The sequence below is a fragment of the Eriocheir sinensis genome, chromosome 42 (genome assembly GCF_024679095.1).
Source record: "Eriocheir sinensis breed Jianghai 21 chromosome 42, ASM2467909v1, whole genome shotgun sequence".
NCBI lineage: Eukaryota > Metazoa > Arthropoda > Malacostraca > Decapoda > Varunidae > Eriocheir > Eriocheir sinensis.
In genome coordinates this window covers 3234871-3242657 of record NC_066550.1, presented here as the reverse complement: position 1 = coordinate 3242657, position 7787 = coordinate 3234871, and the positions used below count along the sequence as shown (strand labels likewise).

Sequence of the window (7787 nt, the reverse complement as noted above, 5' to 3'; positions counted from 1 at the left end):
GCTGCAGCAGACTCGCCTTGACCGACCCCGCGAGGACACGTGCGCGACTCCTGCTCCTGCTGCTGCCCTTGTCCTCCTCCTCCTCCTCTTCCTTCAGGGTGGGAGGAGAGCACAGGAAGATTGTAAGGTAAGAGAGATATGTGATTTAGTTTTCTTGTTCTTGTTTATAGTAGGTGTTTGGTTGACGACATAATTATAGGGTTGTTTTCTTTTGTTTTTGTTCTTCGTCTGTTTTCTTATTTTTTGTTTAGTCTTCCTGTTCTTCTATTTTTAGGTTTGTTTGTTGTTTTCTTATTTTTTGTTATTTTCTTCGTGTTTTCTTTTTTTCTTCGTCTTCCTGTTCTTGTTCTCTTTTCTCTTGTTCTTTCTTCCTTATTTGTTCTTCTTCCTGATGTTGTTCTTCACTTTTGTTTATTCTTCCTTCTTGTTCTTTCTTAATGTTCTTTTCTTCGTCTGCTTATTCTTTCTTCCTTTTTTCTTCTTCCTATTCTTGTTCTTCATCTTTCCTTTTCTTGTTCTCGTTCGTGTTCTTCCCTTCGTCTGTTTCTTTTATCCTCTTTGTTCTTCCAGTTTTTGTTCTTTTCTTGTTCTTTCCTTCGTCTGCTTATTCTTTCTTCCTTTTTTCTTCTTCCTATTCTTGTTCTTCATCTTTCCTTTTCTTGTTCTCGTTCGTGTTCTTCCCTTCGTCTGTTTCTTTTATCATTTTTGTTCTTGTTCTTTTCGTGTTCTTTCCTTCGCTTGCTTATTCTTTCTTCCTTATTTCTTCTTCCTATTCTTGTTCTTCATCTTTCCTTTTCTTGTTCTCGTTCGTGTTCTTCTTCCCTTCGTCTGCTTCTTTTATCCTTTTTGTTCTTCCTGTTCTTGTTCTTCACCTTTCCTTGTCTTGTTCTCGTTCATGTTCTTCTTCCCTTTGTCTGCTTCTTTTATCCTTCTTGTTCTTCCTGTTCTTGTTCTTTCTTTCGTCTGCTTATTGTCTCCATCCTGTTTCAGATAAATAAGAACAACAACAATAACAACAACAATGATAATAATAACAATAATAATAATAATAATAATAATAATAATAATAATAATAGGCTATACGATGCATCTAAAAAGTGTCTTGTTTGGTATATTAAAACAACAAACGGAAAGTGGAAAAAAAAATGTTGAGATCGAAGGTTGATGTGTTTGAAGGAAGGAAAGAAGGAAGGGAATGAGGGAGAGATGAAGGAAGGAAGGAAGGAAGGGAATGAGGGAGATATGAAGAAAGGAAGGAAGGAAGGGAATGAGAGAGAGATGAAGAAAGGAAGGAAGGAAGGGAATGAGGGAGAGATGAAGAAAGAAAGGAAGGAAGGAAGGAAGGAAGGAAAGGAAAAACGGATTAGGATTTATGAAGGAAGGAAGGAAGGAAGAAAGAAGAGGAAGGAAGAGAGAATGAAAGGGAGGAAGGAAGAAATTAATGAAGTTTTGAAGAAGAAGGAAAGGAAAAACGGATTAGGATTTATGAATGAGGGAAGGAAGGAAGGAAGGAATAAAGGAGAGGAAGGAAGAGAGAATGAAAGGGAGGAAGGAATGAAGAAATTAATGAAGTTTGAACGGAGTCAGAGAGGAAAGAATGAAAGAAGAAAAGAATGAAGGAAAATGAAAGAGCGTAATTTATGAGTTATCACCAATTATTCCTATTCTCTGCTTCTTTCTCTCTTCCTCTCATTCTTTGTTGTCATTCCTCTCTCTCTCTCTCTCTCTCTCTCTCTCTCTCTCTCTCTCTCTCTCTCTCTCTCTCTCTCTCTCTCTCTCTCTCTCTCTCTCTCTCTCTCTCTCTTCCGCAACAAGTACTTATTTTTTTCTTCCTTTATTAGCCTCCTCATCTCTTACATGATCTCTCTCTCTCTCTCTCTCTCTCTCTCTCTCTCTCTCTCTCTCTCTCTCTCTCTCTCTCTCTCTCTAACTTCACTCCTCCTCCCCATCTCCCTCCTCCTACTCCTCCTCCTCCTTTTTGCAGCTGTAGATATGTACCCTAACCCCCCCCCCTCCCCTTTCCTTAACTATCCCTCCTCCTCCTCCTCTTCCTCCTCCTCCTCCTCCTCCTCCTCTTTAAGTGCCCATTTGTCACCTACCTAACAAGGAAGAGTTAGCTAATAGATTCTGTTTGTGGCCTGTGTGTGTGTGTATGTGTGTGTGTGTGTGTGTGTGTGTGTGTGTGTGTGTGTTAAATGTTTGTGGGTTAAATTACATACACACTTGTTATTATATTGTTGGTAGTAGTAGTAGTATGAGAGAGAGAGAGAGAGAGAGAGAGAGAGAGAGAGAGAGAGAGAGAGAGAGAGAGAGAGAGAGAGAGAGAGAGATTCAGACACTGGTGATAGTTTTAAGTTTCAGAGTAATAATTTTGATAGCCTACTTACTTCCCCATTCCTCCTCACACCCTCTCTGGCTTGGCTATAGTATAAGATCTATCAAAGAAGTATTGAGTTGTGTACGAGACAGACAGACAGATAGACAGTAGACGTGAATTTGGTCTTGTAGCGGGGTTTTTTTTTTTCATCATTGTTTATTTTTAAGCCCTTGCACTGTCTCCTCTGCTGTAAAAAACAAACAAAAAAAAAAACACCTCCCACCTCACTCTCAATCCTCACTAACCATCTTCTGTCATCTGATATTCTACGCATTACACAACTACAACTACCACTACTTCAGCTATTGCTCCCATTAGGCATCCTGTCGAACCCTAATCCTATCATAGTGCCTCCGTTTTGAGGTGTTGGCACGCGTAGCTTCGAAAACGTTGGTCTGGGTTGGAATCCTGGGCCCGGGGAGTCAGCGCAGTTTCACCCAGTTGACCATTCTTCCTTTCGGGCTGGAGAAGGTAAATTGTGGTAACCCTGATGTCACACTGGCCCTGTCTCTCTCTCATCACCTAATATCTGCCATACAGTCCCCACGGCCATTGTCTGCCACCACAATGTCAGCGGGCGAGGCTGTGTTCTAGTATTTAACCCGACCAGTGCCTCCAGCCTGTGCTTTGAGAATGTTGGCTAGGCGTGTTCAGGAGCATGTTTCTGCCAAGTTTGGAACATGTTCGGAGCAGTGTCCCCTCCCCTCCCTTCCCCTTCCCACTCTCCTCCCCTTCCTTCCCTCCCCCTTTCCCAAGTCAACAAATGCACTTTTTTTTTTACCCCATCCTCCTCTTCCCATACCTCCCCTTAAGACATAGATTAAGGGTGTATTTGTATTAGTCTTCCCTTTAATCAACCTTCTCAAAGTCCATTACTCGCTCTTTCTAATTCCTTGTGGTGGTGAGTGAGGGCGTATTTATATTACTTTCCCCTTATGTTTTAGTTTTCTTTGGTAAGACTTCAAAGAGAATGGTCTTTCCTCATGGTAAACTGCTACATATTTTTAGTCTTTGGGGACAAGGCCATTTATTATAAAATATTGTACTCTTGTGGTGCGTGTGTGTGTGTGTGTGTGTGTGTGTGTGTGTGTGTGTGTGTGTGAGAGAGAGAGAGAGAGAGAGAGAGAATGCATGAATTAGTCCAGCTGCTATGAATGGACAGACTGGAGAGAGAGAGAGAGAGAGAGAGAGAGAGAGAGAGAGAGAGAGAGAGAGAGAGAGAGAGGAAGCAGTCTATCAGTCTTCTAATGATTCTTAAAGTGTGTTCTTCATTGCACTTGACACCCCCTCCCCCTCCCCCTTCCCTCCTCCCCCTCCTTCTCCTCCCCTTCCCATTCTCTCTTCCTTGAGGCGCCAACTACCCTTCTATTCACCCCTCCTCCCCTTCCCCCCCTTCCCTTCTCCCCTTCCCTCCTCCCCTTCTCCCCTTCCCTCCTCCCTTTCCTCCTCTTCTCTCCTCTCCCCACCACGTCCAGCAACTACGCTTCTTTTTACTCCTCCTCCTCTTCCCCCTACTCCCCCTCCTCCCTTCCCCCCCCTCCTCCTCCCTTCCTTTTCCCCTTCCCTTCCTCTCCCCCACGTCCAGCAACTACCTTTTAATCCTTCTCCTCCCCTCCCTTTTCCCCTCCTCTTCTCCCAATTCACCCCCCCCTCCTCCTCTTCCTTCTTCCCCTCCTCCTCCCATTCCATCCCCTCTCTTCCATCTCCACCAACTACCTTCTTTTCTCCTCCTCCTCTTCTCCTTCTCCCCTCCTCCCCTTCCCACTCTCCTCCCCTTCCTTCCCTTCCCTTTCCCATGTCAACAAATACGCTTTTTCACCCCTTCCTCCTCTACCCATCCCTCCCCTCCCCTCCCCTTCTATTTCCTTCTTCTGTTTCTCCCATTTCTCTCCCCATTCCCATTTTCGCGTCTTTATTATTTATATGCTCTCCTCCCCTCTACCTCCCTCCCCTTTCTCCCCTGATTTCCTCCCCTTCCTTTGTCTCATTTTCTTCTCCTCTCTTCTTTCCATTCTTTTCTCTTTCCTTTTTACTTTATTTTAACTTCTCATCTCCCCATCTCTCTCTCTCTCTCTCTCTCTCTCTCTCTCTCTCTCTCTCTCTCTCTCTCTCTCTCTCTCTCTCTCTCTCTCTCTCTCTCTCTCTCTCTCTCTCTCTCTTCCCTTCCCACACTTCCCTATATCTTACCTCCCCATTTCCTTCTTCTCCTCCTCCTCCCCTCCCACCTTCCTTTTCCCTCCTCTTCCTTTCTGTTTCCTTATTCCCCTCCCCTTCCCATCCCTTCCCTTCCCTTCCCTTCACATCTTGCATCATTAAATCCCTCTTTTTTTTATCAAGGGTTTAGTAAGAAATTCCTCCCCTCTCATCTCCTCTCCCCTACCCTACCCTCCCCTTCCTACCCATCCCTCCCCTTCCTTTTCCCGTCCCTCATTCCCCTCGCCATCCAAGTTCGTGGGTAACCTGATTAGCGTTAGTGTTAGGGTAATGTCCGCTACTGTCCTTAAGGGTGTCACGTGGCCTTGTGATTGGGGTTAATAAGGTTAAGGGGAGTGTGTTATTAATGGGGGAGATTGTAGGTGATGGGGTTGATATTTTTTTCTTACCTATGTTTTGTTTTTGTTTACGTCGTTTTTGTTTGTTTGTTTGTTTGTTTGTTTGTTGACGCGATGCGGATCTTTTGTTTGGGTCGTTGAGGTTAAGGTTTTTGTTTTTGTTTTTCTTGTATGTTTTCTTTTTTTTGTCTTGTTTACGTCCAGTTTTTGTTTTTGTTTATGTGATTTAGTTCCCCCTCCTCCTCTACCCCTTTCCCCCCCTCCCCCTTCCCCCTCCTCTCCTTCCTTCTCCTTCCATTCTCTTCCCCTCCCCATCATCTTTTCCTAGGGCCACCAACTATGCTTTTTTTTTTTACCCTTCCTCCTTCCCCCCTTTCACCCCTTCCCCATCCCCCCTTCTCCCCTCCTCCCTTTCCTTCCCCTCCCCCTTCTCCCCTCCTCTCCTTCCTTCTCCTCCCCTTCTCTTCCCCTCCCCATCATCTTTTCCTAGGGCCACCAACGATGCTTTTTTTTTTCCCTTCCTCCTTCCCCCCTTTCACCCCTTCCCTCCCCTTCTCCCTCCTCCTTTCCTTCTCCTCCTTCCCTCCCCATCATCTTTTCCTAGGGCCTGCTTCCTTTTTAACTCCTTCCTTCCCCACCTTTCTCCTTCCCTCCCTTCTCCCCTCTCTTTCCTTCTCCTCCCTTCTCTTCCCTCCCCATTATCTTTTCCTAGGGCCACCTTCTCTTTTTCACCTCCTTCTTTCCTCTTCCTTCCCCCTTTCTCCCTTCCCCCTCCTCCCCTCCAATCACTTCCCATTTTCCCTCTTACATCACCTTGTCACCCCCCATCTTCTCCCCCTCCGTACCCCACCACATAAGGCAGACGGGAATGAAGGGAGGGAAGGGGTCTAATTACTGGATCATTCAAAATCCCCCCTCATTGATAGCTGCCAAATGACACCCCTCACCCCCTCACCCCCAGCCTCCCTCCCCCATCCACTACCACCCCACTACCCCTTCATTTGGGTAAGGAGGAAGAAGAAGGAGGACGAGGAGGAGGTCGTGGGTAAGAAAGAGAGAGAGAGAGAGAGAGAGAGAGAGAGAGAAAGAAAAATAATAAAATAAAGACCAACATTTCAACACACACACACACACACACACACACACACACACTGACAGACAGACAAACAGACAGATAAACAGACAGAGATAAGAAGAAACGTGAGATAAGAGAGAGAGAGAGAGGCAAGAGTGGACCGTTTTCTGTGGATATAAATCAAGTTCCCATTTTCTTTCTTATCTTGCGGGTCACGTGACTTCACCGCGGACAAAAGGGGAGACTCTCTTATCTGATAGCCGAGGAGGAGGAGGAGGAGGAGGAGGAGGAGGAGGAGGAGGAGGAGGATTAGTTATGAGGTGACTTTGATTCTGTTCCTTCTCCTCGGTTTTCTTTTCTTCATTGTCTTGTTTTTCTTCTTCGTCTTTCTTTAATTTTCTTCCTTTCTTCCTTTTTTTCTTCTATTTTTATTTGCTTCATTTTTTTCTTATTTTTTTTATTTTTCATCCAATTCTTTCTTTCATTTTTTTGTCTTCTTTTTCTTCTTTTTTTCATCTCTTCCTTTCTTTTTTTTGTATCTCCTTCTCTCGTTCTTTTACTCTTCCTCTCTTCCTTCTTTTCTTCCTTCCTTTATTTTTCATTGTTCTTTATTCCTTCCTTCCTCACCTCCCTTCCTTCCTTCCTTCCTTCCTCTCCTTTCCCTCCTTCCTTCGGTCCTTCCTTCCTTCCTCTCCCTCCTTCCTTTCCTCCTTCCTTCCTCGCCTTCCTTCCTCTCCTTCCTTCCTTCCTTCCTTCCTCGCCTTCCTTCCTTCCATCTTTCCTTCATCTCCTTCCTTCCTCTTCTTCCTTCCTTCCTCCCCTCCCTTCCTTCCTCACCTTCCTTCCTTCCCTTCACCTCCTCCTCCTCCTCCTCCAACTCTCAATACACCTCCCCATCCTCCTTCCCCTTCCCTTCCCTTCCTTCCACCCTTTCTCTTCCCTCTCCTTCCCCTTCCCTTCCCCTCCCCTTCCTATCCCCTCTTCATCCTCTTAAAGTCCTGCCCTTCCCCCTGTGAACCACCACCACCCCTCCCCTTCCCCTCCCTTCCCCTTTCCTCTTCCCCTTTTTCTCTCCTTCCCCTCCCCTTCCTTTCCTCTCCTCGTCCTCTTAACCCCCTCCCGTTCCCATTTCCCTCCAGTCTCACCCCCCCCCCCCTCCTTCCCTTCCCCTCCCCCTCCACCTCCCCTTCCCTTCCCTTCCCCTCCCCTTTCACCTCCCCTTCCCATCCTCTCCTCATCCTCTTAACCCCCTCCCCTTCTCCTTCCCACCACCACCATCCCTCTTCCCTTCCCCTCCCTTTCCCCCTCTTCCCCCCTCCCCCGCCCCGTCCCCTCCCTTCCCATCACCCACGCAGGGAACGGAAAATGTATCAGACAATACCGACGGGATTTCCTCTGCAGATGAAGGGAAGAGCTGACGGGAGGAGGAGGAGGAGGAAGAGGAGGGAGGAGGAGGAGGAGGGAGATTGGGTTAAGATGCTGTGGGATGTCAGAGATGAGGAGGAAGAGGAGGAGGAGGAGGAGGAGGAATGGTTTTGGAGATGGGAAGAGAAGGAAAGGTGACATGGAGAGAAAGAAGGAGAGAAGAGAAGGAGGAGGAAGAGGAAGAGAGGAATGGTTTTGGAAATGGGAAGAGAAGGAAAGGTGACATGGAGAGAAAGAAGGAGAGAAGAGGGGAAATGAAGAAGAGAAGGAGGGAAGAGGAAAGGAAGAGAGGGAGGACGGGAGGGGGTTGGAGAGAGAAAAGAAGAAAGAAAGGAAGACAGGAGGAAAGGAAGGAAGA

General features: G+C 46.3%; 1 long non-coding RNA gene across 1 annotated transcript in view; it reads left to right on the top strand.

Moving 5' to 3' along the window:
* The window catches only part of LOC127009830 (uncharacterized), a 68157-nt gene continuing 60370 nt past the window's right edge, over positions 1-7787 (top strand). The window contains exon 1 of the long non-coding RNA XR_007762467.1: positions 1-127. This is a non-coding gene — a long non-coding RNA (uncharacterized LOC127009830). The remainder of the gene's footprint in view (positions 128-7787) is intronic.